General features: G+C 35.2%; 1 protein-coding gene across 1 annotated transcript in view; it reads left to right on the top strand.

Annotated features, from left to right (window-relative positions):
- Nucleotides 1-26482, top strand: part of UNC80 (unc-80 homolog, NALCN channel complex subunit) — a 5631640-nt gene that overhangs the window by 3427296 nt on the left and 2177862 nt on the right. The gene's annotated exons all lie outside the window — the stretch shown is intronic.

Genomic DNA, 26482 nt, shown 5'->3' with positions numbered 1-26482 from the left:
GCATGCATTTTCATACGTTTTATAAAAGTTATGTAGTTTGAAAGGTCGTATTTTTTCATTATTTACGAAATCCTCAATAATTTGTCAGAAAAATCACAGATTTTATTAAGCATGGACCAAAAACATGAGGCAAAGTCAGAGGTATTCTGTGAAATCAAGATCAGTTTCAGTTTTTCTATGTATGCATCTAGTCTGAACTACTCTGTTATTGCTTACATTTCTGTATTTTTTGTTTTTGAAATGTTTTGCATTTCACATGAGCTAATCCTGAAATTGGTCAGTATTGATCAGTGCGTTATCCCTTTAAAAAATAAATAAATTAACTTTGTTTCATACAAAGGCTCAGCAGAGAATGTGTGTTTAATTTACCTATTTTTGACCAGGTAAGCCCAATGGACAAATTGTCCTTTTTCAAGGGTGACCCTGGTATACTGTCTGCTTAAGTGACTTGCTCAGAGTTGCACAGTAGGCAAGTAAAGCTGGAAGAAATCAAAACCTGTAGCCTGGGCACAGGAAGCAGCTCCTAGCCTTTTCTTCTGTACTAACTGCCAACTTGAGTATGTCATACAGATGCATAGTCCTGTAAAGCCAGCCTTTGAAATAGGAAAACAAAATGGTCCATTGTTTTCATCCACAGCCAGTCCCCTACATTTAATAAGTGTAATCATCATGATTTACATTAAAACCACAATTTGTATGAAGCACAGACCAAAAACATAAAGTCGGGGCATTCTGTGGTATCAAAGACAGCTTCAATTTTTTTCACACATAAACTCAGTAGTGAATAGATATTCCCATGTATTTCATATAAATGCTTATTAGTTTTGTAATGCCAATTTTTAAAATATGCAAACAGCAAGATGATAAGTTATTTCATCCACAACCAACCCCTTCCTCCACTTGGGGACTGTAATACTCAATAATTTACCATAAACAATATATTGGGACTTTCAAGATGGCTGAACACTGATCAGCAGCCTAATGTCAGCTCTCCCAATCTGAAAACAGAAACTGAGGAAAAAAAGGACCAGTGAGATTGTAAGCGTGGGTAAAATTCAGTTACTGGCTAGTATGTCCACTGCTTGGATGCCAGCAAATAAGAAACCTGGAGAACCTGAAAGAAAACCAAAATGAAGAGAAACACTTGCTAGGAAGAGTCTTGCAGGTGTTCACCCATACCACCTCTATGTCCCTGATTTTCAGGGATGTCCCTAATTTTCAATCAAATTTTAGTACTTTCCCTTTTAATCTGTCCTAAAATTACCGACTTTTGGAAAAAGGTGGCGAATTATACTTAATAAATAATGACAGTAATTAGTGTTATAGACTTATTAGAGTTATAGACTTCATTTACTTCAGAAAATATATATTTGGTTCCTTTTTATAATCTCGAAATGCTGAAATCTCGAATTTCAGTATCTCTAAACTATAAAGGCGAACGACTCACAATTCCAAAACCCAAAAGCATGAAACACAAAGTCACAAACATGCATACACCATACACCACATAACACACACCATTCTACCCACACCACACAAACTATACAACCCTACACTACATGTAAGCAGGTGGCAAGCCCCCTGCACCCCCCACACCCCCTACTCCGAGATCACACAAACAGAAAAAAAGAAAACAAACTCACACCCAGACATTCTACAGTCCTTCGCGGGCGCGCACACACACACACATCACACATACACAAACACCAACACATCCAACACTCACACTCATACTTCCACCTCCCTACCCTAACCCACACATACAACTTGCAAAAACACTCACATACACTCATTCACCTTAATTTCCGGACACCATCCCAGCCAAACACTTCACATAATGTAGCGTAAATGCATAAGCACGTATTCGAGATATTCGGATTCAAGCTTATGTACCTTTGCTATTTTGAAGTTTCACCTTTATAGTCTTGGGTTACTGAAATTCGAGATTTCAGTATTTCGAGATTATAAAGGGGAACCATTAATTCACATTCTCTTATTCTGTCAATGTTCAAGTTAATTTTAGTAATATTTTAAAAGTGTCCCTGATTATTTCTGGGTTTGTCCCTGATTTGTTTAGCAAAAAAGCATTTCACACTTCAGCTTTGGTTCAAGAGATAGCTTCCAGTAAAAATGGTAGATTTGTGGTAGTAAGGGGTTTTGGAAAGGGAGGAGGAGGAAGGAGGATTACAATGCTTATCGAAATAAGCATTCTCATAAATGGATCTATCCAAGAAGCCTGTGTAGCATCCAATTGGAATAAAGCTTATATCATACCCTTACATAAAGGCAGTAATAATTCAGACATCTCAAATTTCCGCCCTATAGCCATTCTATCTCCTATTTCTAAAATAATGGAAAAATGTATTCAAATTTAACTCATGGATTACCTATCCCAAAACCAACTACTTTCCTCAACTCAGCATGGATTCCACCCTGGCCATAGTACTACAACTGCTCTGCTATCCTTCCTAGACACTGTTAACCACAGCCGCAGTGATGGTAAACTTGTCTCTGCACTCTTTCTTGATCTCTCTAAAGCTTTTGATACCATCTCCCATCCTCTCCTCCTTTCTAAGCTCTCACACCTTTGCTTGTCCACACCTATCCTTAACTGATTCAACAGTTACCTCACAAACAGGCAACAGTCCACCAAATGGTTGCACTCTTTCTCTCCTTTTCTCATTACTTCTACCGGAGTTCCCCAAGGATCCATCTTAGGCTCCCTCCTGTTCAGTATTTTTATTAATGACTTTCACTCCACTCTCACTCATGCATCTGTAGTTCAGTACGTGGATTATTCTACTATTATCTGCTCTGGTAACTCTGAAACCGAACTTCTGTCCATCACACAGAATGCTTTTCACTATTACTGAAACCTGGATCACAAATAATCACCTTGCCCTCAACCCAAATAAAACAAACCTCTTGCTCTTTATGCCCAAAAAAAGTACCACCATTAATAAATCTGATTTCATCATTTTCTCCTCCAACAAGACTGTCTTAGAGGTAGTTTCCCATACTAAGTTATTTGGCATAACCTTAGATGACAACTTCACCTTTGACCAACACATCCACAGCACCATCAAAAAAACACACCAAAAACTTGGTACCCTCTACTAACATAAACACTTTTTAAACTACTAGAAAAAAAATTGCCCAGACTTTTCTCCTACCTTCTCTCTTCTATGGTGCCCCCATTCTGACAAACATCCAATCGTCATTAAAAAAAATAAAATAGAGAGCTGCTATAACAAAATTGCTAAATTCGTTACTAGAGAAAAATATTCCTCCCACCACTGTCACTCATTACAATCCCTGAACTGGCTAGAACTCCCACAACACCTAACTTACATATAACTAGCCACAGCACACAAATTCATCTATAATTCCTCCAAATGCCCAGCCCTGGCTTCATTTCTGACTCTTTATCAACCAAACTGTTCGCTAGGATCTGAAAATCAATCACTTATCCAAGTTAAGAGACCTAAACTCCTATAGGCCAATACCTTTACTCTTTCACTGTAGCTAAACTCTGGAATGCCCTTCCACCTTCTCTGTGGACTATAAATGATGCATCGTCATTCAAAAAATCACTCTACCAACATCTCTCCTCTCATTGGCTATGCCCTTGCACCATCCCCAATTCCTCAGTCACCTGATTACTAACCTGACTCATCTCTCAGATACCCACGCTCTTCTTCACTCTCCCTATTGTGCACTCACCCTTAATTATAGCACAGTGTGCCTCACCCTACCTCACATGGTGTGTAAAAATTGTGTAAGTGCAAATTATCATTATCTGTCTGATCTATTGAAAATCTGCCAAGCACCTGAGTCTTCCACAAAATATTTCTATATGTTGCCTATGTTACTGTGTCACTTCTGACTCCTATATTATTCTATTGTATATTGTTAAATGCTGTTATTAACTCTCTAAATAATCTCTTAATTATGTACATTGTTTTTTTTTTTTTTGGAGCTTTTCTCCTCGGGCCTCCATTGAAAATGGGCTCATTTCAGCCCAGTGGACTTTCTGGTTAACAAAAGCAAATAAATAAAATAAATAACAATGGCATGTATTTATATTCTACCGAAAACTGCTGTTATGGGGCTTAAGAATTTTGGGAGAAATAATCAGCTTTCAGCAGGGGGGTATTATTTATAGCTGGGGACTGGAATTTGATTTACAGTAATGAGGATGTATCAGGGTGACCTAGTAGTGGCAATATAACCAAAGAGAGTAGATTTCCGAAAAAGAATTATGAAAATATTTGGTATGAAAGATGTAAATGCAGTAGTAGGAACACGGACATAATTTACATATTATCCCTCAAGATACAGTAACTGGGCTAGACTAGATAAAAATTACATTTCACAGGAACATGTGATTTTAATTGAAAGCTGCAACACATATCTTACGACTATTTCTGATCAAACATAGATAAAAACTAAAACAAAAATGCAGGATAATGAAATTAAAAAAATGCTAGCGATATCACTACCTTTCTGTTGAAAAAGAGGAATTTAAGGAATGGGTAGTGGAAATTATTCAAAAGTTATTAAGGAAAATAGAAAAATTTTTGGAAGTTATAGTTGGTGACTGGGATAAAATAAAATTGGATTTTAAAAGTAGGGTCAAAATAAAAAGAAAGATGTGGCTAAGAAGTAATAGAAATTACTTAGAGGGGCTGACAACGATTAAAGTATGGCAGAATAAGGAAAATCTAGCAGAACTAGAGGAGGGACAAATGCAGAGTGCTAAAGAGAAAATAAGGGAGTATCTGTATAATATGAATGAGGTTAAAAAGATTGTAGTTAAGTAACTATTTTTTGATAACTCCAGAGCAGAAAAAGTTTTAGCACAACAACTTAAGCAACAGAACATTGAAATGGTTGTCGCCAGACTTAGGGAACCTATATCAAGAAAAATAACCAGAGATCTTGTAGAGGTTTTAGAGATATTCTGGAAATTTTATGAAAAGTTATATAAAACAAAGTAATGTAGAAGTAGAAGGAGTACAAATGGAAATATTTATTGAAGACTTAATTATGCCAAGGTTAGGGGTAGATGAGGCTCAACAACTAACAGTTAAGATAGCTGGTGATGAGATAAAAACAATGATGTATAATCGATCTTCAGGAAAGTCTCCAGGAACAGATTGTATTACTACCACAGTTTGGTAATTAGGAGGGAAGAAAGTGATAGAGATCTGGAATATTTTGTTTAACAGCATTTTAAAAGGAATGGAAGTGCCAGCATCTCAGAAGAAAGCTGTGGTGGCTGTGTTACCTAAAGATGGCAAAGACCCTTCAGACCCAGCTTCATATAGACCCATTTCAATTTTAAATCACAATTATAAAGTGTTTGTGTCTATACTAGCTAAAAGAATGACAAAGGTGTCGCCAACATTCATAGATATGGATCAGTGTGGTTTTTGTGGCGGAGAGGCAAACATTTGACAACATTAATAGAACAATGATCCAGAGGGAAGCAGAATATAAGAAAATACCTCTGTTGTTAGTGGGTTTTGATGCAGAGAAAGCATTTGACAGAGTAATTATGGATTGTATGAGTAGAACATTGGAAACATTTGAATTCCCTATACAATGTTTTTAGAAGTATATATATATATATATATATATATATATATATATATATATGTATATATATATATAAAGTATTTTAGGCAAGAATTGAAGTGGGAGGTTTCCTCTTATGTAACCTAACAGAGGAACCAGGCAGGGTAATTGGAGCCACTGACAAAGAAAATAAGGAACTCCGAAATAAAAAGATATAACTGGTATGATAATCAAGAAAAGTTAGTTTTATTTGCAGGTGATTTGTACCTGATAAATCCAGAAAATTATATCTCGGTGTTGTGGAACATTTTGAGACAGTTTCAAGTCTGGTTTGGGATTTAAAATTACTGAAGACAACACAAAGGCTGTATATAGCTGTAAATTATGTACCTACACAAATTGGTTCAACAATACCCGTATTTTATGGAGACATGTTAAATTTAAGACTATGGATTAAAAAGGCTTCTGTTATGGCAGTTAAGGATATATGGAAAGAGACTAAAAAGGTAATACAAAAACTGAGAAATGGGAAACTCTTATTTATGGATATGGATAGTAAGATACAAGCATTAAAAATGTTTTTTAGTCCCTTTAGACTTGTATACAGGCCAGGCATACTTTTTATCAATTTATCACAACACAGCACAGCGTAGCAGCAAAAGATACCAGGAAACTGGATTCTAGCACCACAACAGTCCTCTTTATTTAAACAAAGTTAAAACAGGTTAAGCGCTTTCATCAAAATAAAATGACTTCTTCAGAACACAATACATAAAAAAACACTCCCTTATATACTTGTTAAATTAATAAAAAACGCCCATTTCACCTATTATTCAACTGGGGACAAGCCATCTTAAAGAAACACAATACCTTCCATATTATGTCCTAACCATTGCTTCTTGTGTTACATTTACAATTAAAATATCACCAGATGAATATTCAGTTAATAAACTTGTACACATTAAAATAATTTGACTACATCTGTATGAAAAATAATAACACTTTACAATCAAATTAATCATAAAAAAATCCAAAACCTATGCATTTTTATAAGATTTGTACTGTCCTCTAATTTACAAATAGAACTGTATATATTACTAATATGGATGCATGTATTGTCACATTACCAATATACATATGTATCTTGTATTGTAGTGGATTTGTGTTGTATGAACTAAATACCCAAAAATATCCCTTGCAATAATAGTATATAATGGTATGACAATATGTATTTTCCAAAATAAATTAAAATTTGTGTATTGTATTAATGAACTATTATGTTCTTATAAGGGGTTTAGTGGGAATCATTTCATTCAATCCAGGAGGTGTAGCTGCATTGAGTCTTATCTGCCACCTGATCTCCTTTTCACCCACTACTGCCTTTATGTTTCCCCCTCTAGGGTTTGGAAATATCACTTCAAGAATGGCAAATTTGAAACCAGTGCATTGTGGATTATTAATCAAATGACGAGACAAGGCATTGTTAATGTCACATTTTCTAATACAATACATATGATCATATATTCTGTTTTTGAAAGAACGATCAGTTTTCCCAACATAATAATTCATACATGTATCACAGATTCCTAAATATATTATGTGCTGGGTCTGACAATTCCCATGACAAAATTTCACCTTACTTCTGACACGGTTTTTTAAGATGATAGAGGGTGCCTCAAATATATATCTGCAAAAATTACAGTGTCCACATTTTTTGGTACCCATCTTATATGTCTTACTTCTCCTTTGATAACTAGCTTTTACTTCAATAATTCTTTTCAAATTATTCCCCGTCTTGTAAACAAATTGGGGTCTACTAGGTACTTTCTCCTTTATTGACGCGTCACTTGTCAGTATGTTCCAATTAGACGTGATAATGTCTTTAACTTCCCTAGTATGTCTACCATATTTTAATATACAGGCTTTGGTATATTTATCATTACTACAACTATTACTAGTAATATTATTACTGTTTATCTCCTTGTTGTTCCGTATTCCGATACCCAGGAGAGGCATATACCTTTTACCCCATTCTTGGGATACATACGAAATAACATCTTTTATCATAGCTTGGGGATAACCTTTCTCTGTAAATAAACAACCAATGTATGACAATTCCTGTAACATATACTTTTTAACTGATGTCATCCTGGCAGCTCTAATGCATTGCCCCCTTATTATGCTCCGTTTGGTGTTATAGGAATGGGCACTTTCAAAATGTAAATAACCGTTGCTATATGTGTCCTTCCTATAAATCCGAGACTGGAAGGCCTTTCCATCACTATATAGATAGACATCTAAATAATTAATCCCTACTGTATCACATTGATGTGTGAACTTGAGATAACTTGTGGTGTGATTAATATAATCTACAAATTGTGAAAGTACTTGTGTTTTACCTTCCCAGAGAATAAAGATGTCATCCAAATAACGGACATATCTTTTGATATATGACATCCATCTCGTCTCCAAAACAAATTCTCTTTCCCAGTCAAGCAAGACCAAATTTGCATAAATGGGGGCACAGGCTGTCCCCATTGCTACGCCAGTCTTCTGTCTATAGTACTCCCCTTCAAAGTAAATGTAATTGTGGTCAAGTACTATATCCATGAATTCAATGAGTAAGGATATGTCATCCTGTCCCAACCCACTGTACTTATATATACTATTGTGAAATCTATTCATGCCATCTTCTTTGGGGATACATGAAAAAAGATCCTGTATATCAATGGTTGCAAATACAAGGTTCGGACTCCATAACTCCTGCTTGAAAATTCCTAAAAATTCCCATGAATCTTTCATGATGTGCTCAACAGTGTTATACATGTGTTTTAATTTATAACGAACCACTCTACCAAAAGGGAAAGCTTTGCTTGCACTTCCTGAAATAATAGGTCTAAATGGAGGGTCCAACATATTTTTATGGACTTTGGGGATACCTGTGATTGTTGCTAATATAGGAAATTCCACTTTGAGGTATTTATATAAATCCTCATTTATTCTATTTTCCAACAAAAACTCCTCTAGGTATGAATCTATAAGACTATGGGCTATATTTACTTCATTAAGAGAAGAGACTGCATATTGCAAAGAATTATTTAATAATTCAAAGATCTTACTTATATAATGTTCCTGATCGTACAGAACAATACCTCCCCCTTTGTCCGCAGACATGATTCTAATATTTTGTTCACATAATGAGTCAACAATATGATATACTTGTTGACTTGTAGCACGATCTCCTTTGTTGTACTTGTACTTGTTATGTAAAGCATACAATTCAACATTGGCCACATTTTCAAAAGATGTCAAAATTTTGGACATAGGGGGGGGTAAAAACACTTCTCTTTCTCAGTTCGCCCATGTCTCTATTTACCATGGCACTCTGATTGAAAAATACCCCTAGATTGAGCTTTCTCAAAAATAACTTAAATTCTACCAACGTATCAGTTATATCCAGAGATTTGTCTGGAATGAACTTCATACCTTTGGAAAATGTTGAAAATAACTCAGGTTTCACTTGATATGCACTATAATTGTATATTTTCATTTCCCACTGGTATGAAGTGTCTTGTTACAAACATTTTCATTTCTATTATCTGTTGTATACATCAAAAGGCTCACACCATCTACCATAGATGTATTGTTATCCAGACATTCAGGGTATCCTATTGGTATGGCCTGCGTCCATTCCATCTGTTCTTCCCTTTCCCTTTCTGTTTGACTGATTGCCAGCTGTTGTAATCCCTCCCCTCTTCTAAAAAAAATTCTTCCTCCACGTGGTCTGTAGTAATACCTTTATAATTAGTGGTATACTTCATATCCTTGTTCATCCCCCCATCATTTTTGACATTCCATCTATATACCAATCCTTTTTCATATTGGGTAATATCTCTCTGTAGTTTTCTACATTTCCTATCGAAAACTTTCTTACAATTACTTTCAGCATATTCATGTTGTTTGAAATACAATTTTTCCCATTGTGAAAATAACATGTCTTTTTTAATGAGTTTGTTAATCTGCTCAACTTCCTGTAGTAAACTACTTAATTTTGAGTCATTGCAATTAACAATAAATTGCATAAATTGCTTTCCAAACCCATTAAACATGTCATTACACATCCTAATATTGTCTGCATTCATTTCAACCCCTATGGGTTCTTTAAAAAATCGTAGTCCCATAGGGACTATACCACTGTCTATACATTTACGAAGATACATGTTATCCACCTGTATACTCTTGATTTTTGTCAACTTATTGCCAAAACTGTAAATGAGTTCCTTTAAAGGAGGGAAATACCCCTCACCCTCTTCACGTTTGTTTTTAAAATTGTTATTGTCATTGAACTCAAATGGCATTTGCATAAACTTGTCTAAATTGTAAATATTAGCGCTGTCTTTTTCTCCCGAGGGAGAGCGCTGAGGAACAGTACCTTTGAAATGTTTGTTATTAGCACCACTCGTCTTCTCCTCCATTGCATAGGTTCGGACTGGTGGTAAGCGTTTAGGCTTGGCACCAGAAATTAAATAAACGTCCTCGTCTTGATTACCGGACAGGTTAGAAATATTGACAGTACTTCTGTGCCTCACTATATGTTCATTCTCTTCCTTCCTCGGTGTGCAGCTCGACAGGAACGGGGACGAATGTCTCCTCTGCCCATTCGGGATTTCCTCGTCGCTGCCATTACCAATAGAAGAGCGTATTGACGTCACAACATTGGAGTTAGTTTGCGCTGATTTTATATGTGAAGCAGAGGGCGGTGTTAACAGTTCCAATAAATGGGTTATTTCGCCCTTTATTATAGCCATTTCAGAATGTATCTTGTTGACTTCTTCCCTGGTTATAGAGGTTGAGAAACCAGATATCTCGTGCATAGAATCCATAGCAAAGTACTACTAAAAAATAGGGTAAAAATCCTGGGATCCAACAGCAATTTATCACAACACAGCACAGCGTAGCAGCAAAAGATACCAGGAAACTGGATTCTAGCACCACGACAGTCCTCTTTATTTAAACAAAGTTAAAACAGGTTAAGCGCTTTCATCAAAATAAAATGACTTCTTCAGAACACAATACATAAAAAAACACTCCCTTATATACTTGTTAAATTAATAAAAAACGCCCATTTCACCTATTATTCAATTGGGGCAAGCCATCTTAAAGAAACACAATACCTTCCATATTATGTCCTAACCATTGCTTCTTGTGTTACATTTACAATTAAAATATCACCAGATGAATATTCAGTTAATAAACTTGTACACATTAAAATAATTTGACTACATCTGTGTGAAAAATAATAACACTTTACAATCAAATTAATCATAAAAAAATCCAAAACCTATGCATTTTTATAAGATTTGTACTGTCCTCTAATTTACAAATAGAACTGTATATATTACTAATATGGATGCATGTATTGTCACATTACCAATATACATATGTATCTTGTATTGTAGTGGATTTGTGTTGTATGAACTAAATACCCAAAAATATCCCTTGCAATAATAGTATATAATGGTATGACAATATGTATTTTTCAAAATAAATTAAAATTTGTGTATTGTATTAATGAACTATTATGTTCTTATAAGGGGTTTAGTGGGAATCATTTCATTCAATCCAGGAGGTGTAGCTGCATCGAGTCTTATCTGCCACCTGATCTCCTTTTCACCCACTACTGCCTTTATGTTTCCCCCTCTAGGGTTTGGAAATATCACTTCAAGAATGGCAAATTTGAAACCAGTGCATTGTGGATTATTAATCAAATGACGAGACAAGGCATTGTTAATGTCACATTTTCTAATACAATACATATGATCATATATTCTGTTTTTGAAAGAACGATCAGTTTTCCCAACATAATAATTCATACATATATCACAGATTCCTAAATATATTATGTGCTGGGTCTGACAATTCCCATGACAAAATTTCACCTTACTTCTGACACTGTTTTTTAAGATGATAGAGGGTGCCTCAAATATATATCTGCAAAAATTCCAGTGTCCACATTTTTTGGTACCCATCTTATGTGTCTTACTTCTCCTTTGATGACTAGCTTTTACTTCAATAATTATTTTCAAATTATTCCCCGTCTTGTAAACAAATTGGGGTCTACTAGGTACTTTCTCCTTTATTGGCACGTCACTTGTCAATATGTTCCAATTAGACGTGATAATGTCTTTAACTTCCCTAGTATGTCTACCATATTTTAATATACAGGCTTTGGTATATTTATCATTACTACAACTATTACTAGTAATATTATTACTGTTTATCTCCTTGTTGTTCCGTATTCCGATACCCAAGAGAGGCATATACCTTTTACCCCATTCTTGGGATACATACGAAATAACATCTTTTATCATAGCTTGGGGATAACCTTTCTCTGTAAATAAACAACCAATGTATGACAATTCCTGTAACATATACTTTTTAACTGATGTCATCCTGGCAGCTCTAATGCATTGCCCCCTTATTATGCTCTGTTTGGTGTTATAGGAATGGGCACTTTCAAAATGTAAATAACCGTTGCTATATGTGTCCTTCCTATAAATCCGAGACTGGAAGGCCTTTCCATCACTATATAGATAGACATCTAAATAATTAATCCCCACTGTATCACATTGATGTGTGAACTTGAGATAACTTGTGGTGTGATTAATATAATCTACAAATTGTGAAAGTTCTTGTGTTTTACCTTCCCAGAGAATAAAGATGTCATCCAAATAACGGACATATCTTTTGATATATGACATCCATCTCGTCTCCAAAACAAATTCCCTTTCCCAGTCAAGCAAGACCAAATTTGCATAAATGGGGGCACAGGCTGTCCCCATTGCTACGCCAGTCTTCTGTCTATAGTACTCCCCTTCAAAGTAAATGTAATTGTGGTCAAGTACTATATCCATGAATTCAATTAGTAAGGATATGTCATCCTGTCCCAACCCACTGTACTTATATATACTATTGTGAAATCTATTCATGCCATCTTCTTTGGGGATACATGTAAAAAGATCCTGTACATCAATGGTTGCAAATACAAGGTTCGGACTCCATAACTCCTGCTTGAAAATTCCTAAAAATTCCCATGAATCTTTCATGATGTGCTCAACAGTGTTATACATGTGTTTTAATTTATAATGAACCACTCTACCAAAAGGGAAAGCTTTGCTTGCACTTCCTGAAATAATAGGTCTAAATGGAGGGTCCAACATATTTTTATGGACTTTGGGGATACCTGTGATTGTTGCTAATATAGGAAATTCCACTTTGAGGTATTTATATAAATCCTCATTTATTCTATTTTCCAACAAAAACTCCTCTAGGTATGAATCTATACCACTATGGGCTATATTTACTTCATTAAGAGAAGAGACTGCATATTGCAAAGAATTATTTAATAATTCAAAGATCTTACGTATATAATGTTCAAAGTGGAATTTCCTATATTAGCAACAATCACAGGTATCCCCAAAGTCCATAAAAATATGTTGGACCCTCCATTTAGACCTATTATTTCAGGAAGTGCAAGCAAAGCTTTCCCTTTTGGTAGAGTGGTTCATTATAAATTAAAACACATGTATAACACTGTTGAGCACATCATGAAAGATTCATGGGAATTTTTAGGAATTTTCAAGCAGGAGTTATGGAGTCCGAACCTTGTATTTGCAACCATTGATATACAGGATCTTTTTTCATGTATCCCCAAAGAAGATGGCATGAATAGATTTCACAATAGTATATATAAGTACAGTGGGTTGGGACAGGATGACATATCCTTACTCATTGAATTCATGGATATAGTACTTGACCACAATTACATTTACTTTGAAGGGGAGTACTATAGACAGAAGACTGGCGTAGCCAGCCTGTGCCCCCATTTATGCAAATTTGGTCTTGCTTGACTGGGAAAGGGAATTTGTTTTGGAGACGAGATGGATGTCATATATCAAAAGATATGTCCGTTATTTGGATGACATCTTTATTCTCTGGGAAGGTAAAACACAAGAACTTTCACAATTTGTAGATTATATTAATCACACCACAAGTTATCTCAAGTTCACACATCAATGTGATACAGTGGGGATTAATTATTTAGATGTCTATCTATATAGTGATGGAAAGGCCTTCCAGTCTCGGATTTATAGGAAGGACACATATAGCAACGGTTATTTACATTTTGAAAGTGCCCATTCCTATAACACCAAACGGAGCATAATAAGGGGGCAATGCATTAGAGCTGCCAGGATGACATCAGTTAAAAAGTATATGTTACAGGAATTGTCATACATTGGTTGTTTATTTACAGAGAAAGGTTATCCCCAAGCTATGATAAAAGATGTTATTTCGTATGTATCCCAAGAATGGGGTAAAAGGTATATGCCTCTCCTGGGTATCGGAATACGGAACAACAAGGAGATAAACAGTAATAATATTACTAGTAATAGTTGTAATGATAAATATACCAAAGCCTGTATATTAAAATATGGTAGACATACTAGGGAAGTTAAAGACATTATCACGTCTAATTGGAACATATTGACAAGTGACGCGTCAATAAAGGAGAAAGTACCTAGTAGACCCCAATTTGTTTACAAGACGGGGAATAATTTGAAAAGAATTATTGAAGTAAAAGCTAGTCATCAAAGGAGAAGTAAGACACATAAGATGGGTGCCAAAAAATGTGGACACTGTAATTTTTGCAGATATATATTTGAGGCACCCTCTATCATCTTAAAAGACAGTGTCAGAAGTAAGGTGAAATTTTGTCATGGGAATTGTCAGACCCAGCACATAATATATTTAGGAATCTGTGATATATGTATGAATTATTATGTTGGGAAAACTGATCGTTCTTTCAAAAACAGAATATATGATCATATGTATTGTATTAGAAAATGTGACATTAACAATGCCTTGTCTTGTCATTTGATTAATAATCCACAATGCACTGGGTTCAAATTTGCCATTCTTGAAGTGATATTTCCAAACCCTAGAGGGAGAAACATAAAGGCAGTAGTGGGTGAAAAGGAGATCAGGTGGCAGATAAGACTCGATGCAGCTACACCTCCTGGATTGAATGAAATGATTCCCACTAAACCCCTTATAAGAACATAATAGTTCATTAATACAATACACAAATTTTAATTTATTTTGGAAAATACATATTGTCATACCATTATATACTATTACTGCAAGGGATATTTTTGGGTATTTAGTTCATACAACACAAATCCACTACAATACAAGATACATATGTATATTGGTAATGTGACAATACATGCATCCATATTAGTAATATATACAGTTCTATTTGTAAATTAGAGGACAGTACAAATCTTATAAAAATGCATAGGTTTTGGATTTTTTATGATTAATTTGATTGTAAAGTGTTATTATTTTTCATACAGATGTAGTCAAATTATTTTAATGTGTACAAGTTTATTAACTGAATATTCATCTGGTGATATTTTAATTGTAAATGTAACACAAGAAGCAATGGTTAGGACATAATATGGAAGGTATTGTGTTTCTTTAAGATGGCTTGTCCCCAATTGAATAATAGGTGAAATGGGCGGTTTTTATTAATTTAACAAGTATATAAGGGAGTGTTTTTTTATGTATTGTGTTCTGAAGAAGTCATTTTATTTTGATGAAAGCGCTTAACCTGTTTTAACTTTGTTTAAATAAAGAGGACTGTCGTGGTGCTAGAATCCAGTTTCCTGGTATCTTTTGCTGCTACGCTGTGCTGTGTTGTGATAAATTGCTGTTGGATCCCAGGATTTTTACCTTATTTTTTAGTAATACTTTTTATCAACCTGAGGAATAGTTGTGGACAATAATTAATAAAGAATTGAATAAGTTTCATCTGGGAGGAAAAGAGAGCAAGAGTTAAGTGAGATAAATTGTTCCTTCCAATAGAACAAGCTGGTTTAGGTTTACCTGATTTAAGGGGATATTTTAGAGCTACACAGTTAAGCTCATATGCATAACACAAGCTGAACGTTATAATTCAAAGTGGAAAGGGATGATGATGAAGCAAGGGGGAAGTTCAATAAATAAGGAAAGAGTGAAAGTTTGGATGCAGTTCCTTAAGGAGGATAACAACAATCATACAGAATATTATATTCATAAAGTAGCAGAAAGTATTCTAAGAACTAAGCCAGTACGAGAATGGAGAAAGAAGGTTTTGCCAGTAGGGATGATTGCATGTAGGGGTACAGAAAATAGGCAAGAGGGGGCTGGAATTTACTGGAGAAACCTGGCAAAGGAGCCAAGCTATTAGGGGCTAGTAACTCAAGCAGGAAATGTAGTAGAGTGGGATAAGATCAAGAAGACATTTGCACTGCAGTTCAGAGACTGCTTCACCTGCTAAGGCTTGGTCTCAAAGAACAGTCAAAGAGAAAGGGAACAGGGGGATTTTAAGAGAAAGACCTGTTCTGGTAGAGTTTTTTTTATTGAATCTAGAACAGAAGCAGCTGACAAAATGTGGTAATTAGTAGGTTATATAAAATATTGCATGATAATTATAAGAGTCAGTGGGACCAGGTTAGCAAGGATTGGGGAGGAGAGACTGGAAAATCAATTTACAAGAAAACCATGGGAAGATATATGTATGGTTCCCAAGTATGCAGCCAAGTCCAGAAGGTTTAGGGTCTTTGCTTATAAGCATTTGCATAGCTATTTTCATACCCCAAGCAGACTTTAAATATTTTTTCCTCAAGTAGGTAGCAAATGTTGGATGTGTGATGGGCAAGAAAGGGGTAACTAGGAACATAAGTTTTGGAAGTGTAATGAGTTGGCAGATTTTTAAAAATTCCCTGTAGAGTCCTCTATCATAAATATTGGGTGAGCAAATAGCTGTAAGTAAGGAAATTATTCTTTTGAGCTAGGATACAGAATCTGAATTTCCTATAGAGTGTAAGGCCTTATTAAGTTTAATTCTGTTGGCAGCCAGAAAAGCAATTACTAGAAAATGGAAATCAAAATGTACACCATTATTGAGATGTTGGAATATTTAACAGAGATAAAAGAACTGTAAAAAGGATCTTTAGAAAAAGGAAGGAGGAAATCACATAGAAGTAGAAGTTGATGAAACAATACATGCATAATAATGTTCACAAGAAGGAAGAGTGAGGATTAAGGGAAGGCAGGAATTCAGCATTTTTTGTAATGTTAGAATGATGATAGTAAAGAAAATATATCTATGATGTATATTGTATTTAAATGGAAAAATGTTAAAATTGTTTTTGTTTTATGTTAATGTATGTTTGCCTTTGTCTCAAGTGATAATTTAATAAAGTTGTTTAAAAAAAGAGATGGGTTCCAGTAATTTAGAGGAAAAAAAAAAGATTCTAATGAAAATGTGAAGGAAATTATCAACTCAAATAATGAAAATACAAGGTGCTTTAACTATTCAGATGAACTAATAAAACTGCAAAAATCAGAAGATGAAATGAAGAAAAGACTGGCTGAGATTGTGGCTTCTCAAGAAGGCAGTTTCAGAAATGGTACAGTTAGAAGACAGAGCACACAGAGAACTTAAGATTTTTCTGCTGTACCAGAAAAACTGAAAGCAACAGACAGTGTTAATTTTATGAAAGCACAAATAGGCAAATGGGCTTGTGTTCCACAGCAAGATTTTTTTTAATTGAAAGGGTACACTGAGGGTATACTCAAAACCTTCCCATGAGAAAACAGCCAAGACTTGTATTAGTAAAGATGCAATCATACCAGCAAAAACTGGTGATCCTGACAAAACTGTGGAAAAAGAGAAAAGTATCAGAAATTGGAGACAACAGAATGTTTGTGGAAAATAATTCTTTGCTGTACACTAGGCAGAAAGGAAATGTATCCCAGAAATCGGGGAATGTCAGGAGACAGGCATGAGATTCAATACATTGTATCCAGCTGTACAGAGTACTTTTTTGCTGGGGGACTAAAGACATTTTCTGACAAAGAATTGGCTATGGTGGAAGTAAAAAAGATCATTCAACAAAATGTAAGCCAGCAAACAGAAAGAAAACCCTGCTTCTCATTCTTCTGACAATAAAGCTAACAGAGAGACTTTGCCAGTAAAACCTTTTCCACTTTTCCAAGGAAAATGCTTGAGAGAGAGAAAAAAAACACAGTATTGGACATTTGACTTGAACCAGTGTTTGGTACTGAGCGATTGAGATGATCAGAAAGACAACCAGGAACACTGAAATTGGAGAATAAATGGGAAACTATAAAGCATCAAACACAATTCTGAAATATGTCTTTAAAAGAAAAATTGGCTGAGAAAATACTGGGCTTTTGTTGACTTTGTTAAACTTGTGGGTGGACTGTAAAGAATATATCCCACATTATGCCATTGATGTTAGAAAGTACACTAAAGGGCAAAAAAGAAGTAACAGAAAGTAAAACATGATTTGTTTGGGGTCTGTGTCACATAATTGAACCACACTTCACTGAAACTCTTTTTGTAGAGGTGAAAAGAGTGAAAGTTCCATAAAGCAAACATTCAAATCAGTGAAAAATACCACATGGAAAGGAAGCACGTGGCCACCTCATGAATGAAAAACACACCTCAGTATGTCAGCCCCCCCCCCAGTTATATATACCAAATCTGAGATTGCACTGCAGTGGGCAAAAGGACAGTTTCTTAACATTGGCCAACTGCTTCCTTTTGCTGTGGAATATTTCACTAATGTGAACATTTGCTTCATTGAACATTCACTCTTTTCATCTCTACGAAATGTGCTTCATCAAAGTGTGGTTTGATTATGTAAAGTAGACCCAGTTGTTCTCATTATTATTTGTATAAAACATTTCATGATATCAGCAGCCTGTTATATTGTAAAGCAGTTTTGTATAGTTTACAGTCGGGGTTATTTTAAATTTGGGAGGAGTGTTTTCAGTGACTGCTGTATCTGCTAAAGATATTAAACTGCAAACAATCCAGAAGGCTCATGTAGTGTCACAATAGCTTCACCAGCATCAGATACATTTGATAATATAATAGAATTTCAACACAACAAATAAGTCTGGTGTATCCACTAAAAGGTTTTAATACAAATACCAATATTTAAAATGATGAACACTTAAGTGCTTTCATCCCTAACATATAGGACTTCCTCAGAACTTTTTTCAGTTGCAAGAAGAACATTTAAATACTTAAACTAAAAAAAAATCACATGTTGGATTCCATTAAAACATTTAAAGAGAAACATGACCAATGACTCTGGAAACTGACAGTAGAAAGAGCTGTTGCCACATTTAGGGAGCCCCTGACAAGAAGAATAACAGAGATTCTATAGAAGTATTAAAGATATTAGAGATATTTCAGATTTTCTTTCTCCAAACATCTGTATTAAATTTACACATGTAACAAAGGTAGTCTTACATTTATATAAATTAAAAACATACAAAATTATATCACTTTAGTTGCAAACAGTTTACAAAATAGACATAATTGAAACAACTGTATTTGTAAACATTATACATTACTCATAAACCATACAGTCATTGTAAGTTAAGCATTATATGGTTCATTCAAATCCTGCCACTTACCTCATTCCTGCTCTGCATATATTGTTCCGACAGCTCTCATTTTTTTCCTATGTAGTTTGCTCCTTCCCTTTTCTAGAGATCCAAATTCCAGTTGTTTTATCTCTGTTATATATTCACTACTTCTTGTAAAGTTGGTCTAGACTTTGATTTCCATTTTCTAATAGTTGCTTTTTTTGACAGCTACCATAATTAAACTCAGCAATGTTTTACTATGTCTGGACAATTCCGATTCTGCAGCATAACTCAAAAAAATTCATCTCCCCAGTCAGTCCAATCTGCTCACCTAGCATCTCTGACCGAGCAGTCTGCAGGGAGAGATATTTCAGAAATTTTATGAAAATGGGTGAAAAGCAGAGGAATGTGTAGACAAACAGCAAACATTGATTTTTTTTATGGACGGCTTAATTATGCTAAGATTAGAGAAAGGTGAGACTCAACAACTAATAGTTAAGACTGGAAGAAATTAGATCAAAACCAGTGATGTATAATAAGCTGCAAGGAAGTCTTGAGGAACAGATGATATTGCTGTGAAAGTTTGGAAATTCGGAGGGAAGAAAGTGATAAAGATCTGGAAGAATTTGCTTAATATGGATAGTAAGATAATAAGCAGTGAAAATGTTTTAGTCCCTTTAATTTTATACACAGTTCAGGCATATTTTTATTAACCAGAGGAGATGTTTTAGACAAATTTTAAGAAAAAGTTGAAGGAATTTATCTGGGAGTGATAAAGGCAAGAGTAAAATGGGATAAGTTAATCAAAAGTTTTTTTTAGGATTACCTGATTTGATGGAATATTTTAGAGCTACACTGTTAATGCTAATGTACATAACACAAGCAGAAGGTTATAATTCAAAATGGAAAGTGGAAAGAGATGATGAAGAAGCAGAGAGGAGCACAAGAATTAGAGTAGGATTTTGGATGCAGATCCTTAATAAGAATAATAGCCACCATACAGAATATTAAATTCATAAAGTATTCTAAGAACTAAGCCATCACGGAAATGGAGAAAGGAGATTTTGTCAGTAGGGATGACTGCAAATAGGAGTACAGAAAATAGGCAAGAGGGTTGCTGGAATTTACTGGTGAAAGCAGAGAAAGGAACCCAGGTATTATAAGCAAATGACTAGAGAGGGAATGGTAATTGAGAGTGATGAGGCCAGAAAAAAGTTTGGACTGCAGGTTAGAAATTGGCTTCCCTAGCAAGGATTGATATCAGAGTATAGCTAAAGAGAAACAAATAGGGGTGGGGGAGTCCTAAGTAAAAGACCTGTTATAGTACAGTTTTTAGTCAAGTCTAGGACAGAAGCTCTTGTTAAGAGGGGGATAATTAGTAGGGCATGTAAAATATTGCATACTAATTGTAAGAGTCAATCAGAGGAGGCTAGAAAACGTTGGGAAGAGAGTCTGTAAAAGTGATTTACAAGGAAACATTTGGAGAACATATGTATGGCTCTCAAGTGTGCAACAAGGTCCAGAGGGTTTAGGTTTTTTTCTTGGAAGTGTTTGCATAGACATTTTTATATCCCAAACAGATTTCACAGATTGTCTTCCTCAGAATGGTAACCAGGGTAGCAAATGCTGGAAGCGTGATGAGGAAGAAGAACATAACCAGGGACATCTTATTTAGAAGTATGAGTTGACAGATTTTAAAAATTCCCTACAGAGTACTCTGTCAGAAGTACTGGGGGACAAATGGCTGGAACTAAGGAAATTATTCTTTTAAGCTGGGACACAGGATCTGAATTGACTAGACATACTAAGGCAACTGGAAATCAAAATCTAAAACAACTGTATTTGAAATATTGAATATTGTAAAACAGGTAACAAAAACTGGAAAAGGGATCTTGGGTGCAATTTAAATAGAACTAAATGGAATTTGTGGGAACAGTGCATACAGAATAATGTTCAGGAAGAGGACGATTGATGTTTAAGGGAAGGCAGGAATTCAATGATTTATATAATGTTGGTCTGAAAAGATAGTTGCAATAAAGAAAGAAAACATGTAGTTTCTAAAGTTTGTAAATGCAAAAAAGTGTTAATGCGGTTTATTTTATTTTCTATTACTGTATGCATGCTTATGTATTAAGTGATAATTTAATAAATATGTTTAAAGCATTGTAATTTGCCATAAACCACAGATTTTGAGGCACAGACCAAAAATATAAGGCAAAGTCAGGGACATTATGTAATATCAACTTTAACAGTTACCAAAGAATAAATATTCCGCTATTTTTCATACACTAGTCTTGTGAAGTCAGATTTTAAAACAATGAAAAGACAAGGGAATTTCTTTCATCCAGAGCTAGACACTCCTTATCCCTCTTCCCCCATTTAGTAGCTGCAGTCAACACAGACTGAAACATGAGGCAAAGTCAGGGGTGGTCTGCAAAATCAGGGAAGTTTTTTTTAAATGCGCAGATAGTAGCCAGAAACTACTGCAGACTTTACACCGAGCAAAGGCAAGCGGCTTTTATCCATTGTCAGTCTGCAATCCATAGCTGTTAACTTCTTTCCTGAAGAATCAAGGGCAAAGCCAAGAGTAATGAAGGACAATGGGCCAAAATCAGGAACAAGATTTGAACATTATTTTAGTTCACTTTTAAAATTCACAGTGCAACAGGTTTTTCATCAACATGCATTTTTTCTGAAAAATAAGAAGTATGACACTCTTATGGCTGGTTTTACTGACTCTAACCTTCAGTGATTTACCCAAGAATCAAACATTTTATGAGGAACAGGGCAAACATATGAGGCAAAATAGGGGAAGTTCTGTAAAATCAGGGCAAGTTGAGAACTATGCTGCAGCCCCCCCCCGCCCCAACTGCAGTTGTCGATGTTTTTTCTCTCTGGTTGCCTAATAGATTTTAAAAAGTATATATATATATATATATATATATATATATATATATATATATATATATATATATATATATATATATATATATATATATATATATATATGTTTACTATCAATATTGCGAAAGGCTAAATAATTCCCATTTGCAATATCAAAGTAAACCATCGAAACTGAAATCTCATCCGCTTCACAATGTCGACCCAAATGATCAACACATTTGAATCAACATTGTCATAGAAAACATCAAGTTATACCCATATAAGAGCTGATGTAAATCAAACTCCTATACGACATATCATGTTTTTTGCAGGGGGGGCAAGCCCCCCTGTACCCCCCTGTGGGGGCTGCCCCCCCTTGCTAATAATATATTCCAACTCCGAAATCGCACTACAGTGGGGATATGGATGAATTTCCAATCCCCACTGTACCACAACCTCCATACAGTTTGTCGAACTCACTAAGGCGAATGGACTACTGCATTTGTACAAGTGTGTTCGACTATTCCATACACTTTACAGTCTCTGAATGACAATCTGATTTTCGGCAGCATACGTGCCGACAAGTTGTCATTCGCAGTATTGATAGTAAACTTTATATATGTTTGTAAATATACACTTACTTCACATTATTGCAACCATGCACAGCAATCCATGTGTCCCAGGCTGTCTGCCATACTGTTTAATATTCTCCAACTTTCTGCTCATTGTTTTCTCAATAAATCAGAGGAAACCAGTGAGCAGAAAGTATTGGCGCTTTGCAGAGGATCGTTGACAGCCACTTATGTATTTATTTATTTAGTTTTAAGAAACCACGAAATTGAAAAAATAAATTAGCGGCACACGATAATACTGCACATGCACAAGAGTTAGGCACTGTGAATACACATAGCATTGCAGTGTCAATCGTTTAACCTTTTTTTGCTTGTTTGTTATTGAAATACAAGCAAATGATTGATGTTTATCATTAGATCACTGTTGCAGTAGCAGATTCTTGTGTGGGACAGATCCTGCCAAAGATCAGATATCCAGCGAGTGTACAAAAACTTTTGGGAGCTTTCCATGTTCACCGTATGTCTGAGGATACTTGTGGGCTTGCTTGTATAAAATCACGCATATGGCCACCAAAATATAGAACTTTCCTACCATTGAAGACTTCAGTCACTGAGTCTTTGCTGCTTCTTCAGTGATTCAGTGGTTGGCTTGTTTGATCATTTGGTCAGGTAAGTGCCCTGTTGGGAACTTCAGGAGTGGGTTATTTCTGTTGTACATTGACAGCGTGTAGTCTACATGTTACATGTAAGATAGTTGTCTGCCTAGATTTTATGAGACTTGGAGATGTTTGTTTAATATTTTTGGTGTGTTCTTCATAAAAGTTGCTGTTTTTCAGTCATATCACTTAGGAATTAAGTCACTAAATAATGTCTGATGAGGGAGGTAAGAGATAGTGATATGTGCCATGCAGCTGCTTGTAGGCACTCCCGGCATCAAATTTGTGAGTTTTTTTTTATTAATTTAATAAATTATATTATTCTGCTCCACAGAGCAGTTTACTTAGAAAAAAACAGTTTATTTTTTGCATTTTAATTTCTCCCCTATCAGTGTGGAGAAGGTGAAGCAACGGAACTTCTTTTTGTCCAATCACCATACATGCTTTGAATGCTGTTATACAATGTCAATGCTCAATTTATCATTCTGGGAGCTATCAGCATAGACTAAAAATGGGCTACAGATAAAAACAGTTATCCTTCAGTCAAGGTTAAGGCTTGCTGACAGAACTGAATAGTACTGTGACCAAATCCTCACCAGTGCTCCACAAAATATTGCTTCTTGTGAGGTAATGGCAGACACAGTTAGTGATTACCTCCCAACTTATCAGTTAATATCTTGTTTTCTGTTTCCCACAGAACAAAGGAAAATTTTGATTTTTCTGTATTTATTCTAAAATTGAAAGGTGCTAATTGGTCTGCATTGTCAGACTACTTTTAATTGATGTTAGCCATTTGTGCCAGAGCTTCTTTTGCTTAATAAATTATATGGTCCCTATGCAAAGACTGCACTTCATGGGGGTCAGTCTTAACTGGATTACTTCCAAGACTGAAACTCTTATGACAGTTAGAGACCAACCATGGACTATCAGTAATAGGACCAAACTGGGCAATGACCTTACTAAATTCAGATAAGCATGTAAGAAAGTTAAACTTGCTGCTAATTAAGAGAAAATGGTGTATTACCTCAACCAATAGATCAGGTGCCTCATATTGGTCATAGTGTTACCCCATCTCCCCACACGTGCTCACATATTACAGGTGTGATAACTGATAACAGTTTTAAATTCCAAGACCCATATTTGTGATTCCTGGAACAGCAAGACTGAATTTGAAAAAAATAAGGACTCATATACTGAGTCTGGTATCACTGACTCTTGCAGTATTCCCTTTTTTCCAAGAGATAGTGATTTCAATATATATAAGTAGGAGGAGTTTGGGAATTGCAGTCCACCCCCCAAGACAAACACATACACACACACATTGGGGTGACGTTCCCTGTTCTGCTTTATTTTCTCTGGTTTTTTTTTTTTTTTTTTTTTTTTTTTTTTTTTGTAATTCCAGAACTCACTATAATGGTCTTGGAATGACAACAGAGAACCAACAGATACTGAAGCAGTAATCCAATTTGTAGTTCATAACATTTCACTTGATACTATTGTAAACAGACTTTTCCTAGTCACATTTGTGCAGTCTTTACCTTATTTAAGTCTCAGTGGACAGTCTACAGGCACTTTCTGTAGCTAGATCTGAGTCACCTGTTTTAGGTAACCTCACAACAGAAGTCTTAAAAATTGGTTTGAAGTCCATTACTTTTCTCATTTCTAGCCTAGTCACTTTCTCTGTCAAGGAAAGGAATGCTACTGAGACTTGGACACAAGCCTTTGTACTTTTACATAAAAATGAAGCCTTTATAACTTGCAGTTAACTGTCATTCCCTCATACTTCTGTCACCACCTTCTAAATATTAGAAGTGCATCCATCATAAACTCCTTAACTATCTGGTCAACTTACATTTAATCTAACACAAATGGCATGACTTTAGACCAGTATTACTGATGCTACACTTCTGTTTACAGTAGATCATATCAACAGATTTAACAAGGGCCAGCTTTATCCTATTCTGGGGCACAGGGAAACTAGGACTTATCAGAGTACTCAGAAGGTATAAGGTAGGAAACTGATCCTGGATGGGCACAAGTCCATCATAGGATGCGCAGACACACACACACACACACACACACACACACACACACACACGCACACACACCCATGATCAGTTTTAGAAGATCAACAGTCTATCTTCCTTCATGTTTTCTGAAGTAGGAGGAAAGTGGAGCATGCAATAGTAAAAGGGAGAACATGTAAATTGAAAAAGAATACTTCCCATGCTGCAAACAGAATTGGGAAAACACTGTGAGGCAGCAATGTTAACTATTGCACCACTTAGTAGCCTGGTTACTCATACATCTCAGTGTTATGATTTATGTACTGAAACCGTATTTTTGAAAGAAAGTCAGTAAGACGTTCCTTAGCCAGAGCATATAGCTTTGGCCAGAAGGGAACAGCTCTGTCCACTCTCTGTTATTAGAAGAGAAATTAGAGGCCTCTGACCCAAATATAGGCAGAAGGAACTAGATATAGATGGTATGAATAATTTTTATATTTCTGTCCAAAATCAGGGTTGTAGTATAGTTTTACTGAGTCTACTAAAATTAGCTGAATCAGTGGTCATCATTATCATGGCAATAGTTTGTGCATATTGAAAGGATTAACTAGTATCCACCTGTACAAATCTTTCCAGAAGTAATATGGAATAAACCTTTTTTGTTCGGTATAAGGTAGTGTATGAACAGTAGTTTGAATTCATTGGTTAAGAAACTTTTTTGGGAATTTTATGTACATTCTGTATATATGGCAGCTGTGTCCTGCTTTAATATTGCAGGACTGCATGATTTTTGACTAAATGGATACCACTGTAATTTATAAAATTCTCTCTAACCATAGAAGGACACTGCTTTGAAAATATCAATTTATTAAACATGAAGAATGTCTAAAGACATTTTTATTATTATTAAATAGAAAAAGTAAAGTTGTTACAGTTGTTTTGCAGTATTCCTGGAAGCTTTTTGTACCTCTACTAGAGTCTTCTGCATGTACCTGTACTGTATAATTATTTAAGCACTGTATTCAGAGTAATTAGGTTACTGAGTGGTCCTAGAATCTTATGTGAGTGATATTTTTTGTGAGATGTTTGGTTTTCCTTTCGTCTAGCAAGCAGAATATTACAGTTAGGAAATTTCTGATACCAAGGTATACAGGAGATATTTGAAATGCTGCTGATTATGTATATTTTAGTGCTTTCTCTAATGTCTGTGTTCTAAATGAGTAGTAATGAGGCTACTAAAGCATAGTTGTATTATATATAAATATATGTGTTG

Source organism: Protopterus annectens, chromosome 2.part0, assembly GCF_019279795.1.
Source record: "Protopterus annectens isolate FY-2018-M chromosome 2.part0, PAN1.0, whole genome shotgun sequence".
Classification (NCBI taxonomy): Eukaryota; Metazoa; Chordata; order Ceratodontiformes; family Protopteridae; genus Protopterus; species Protopterus annectens.
The sequence above is the reverse complement of the archived record's forward strand: the minus strand, read 5'-3'. Positions and strand labels throughout refer to the sequence as shown.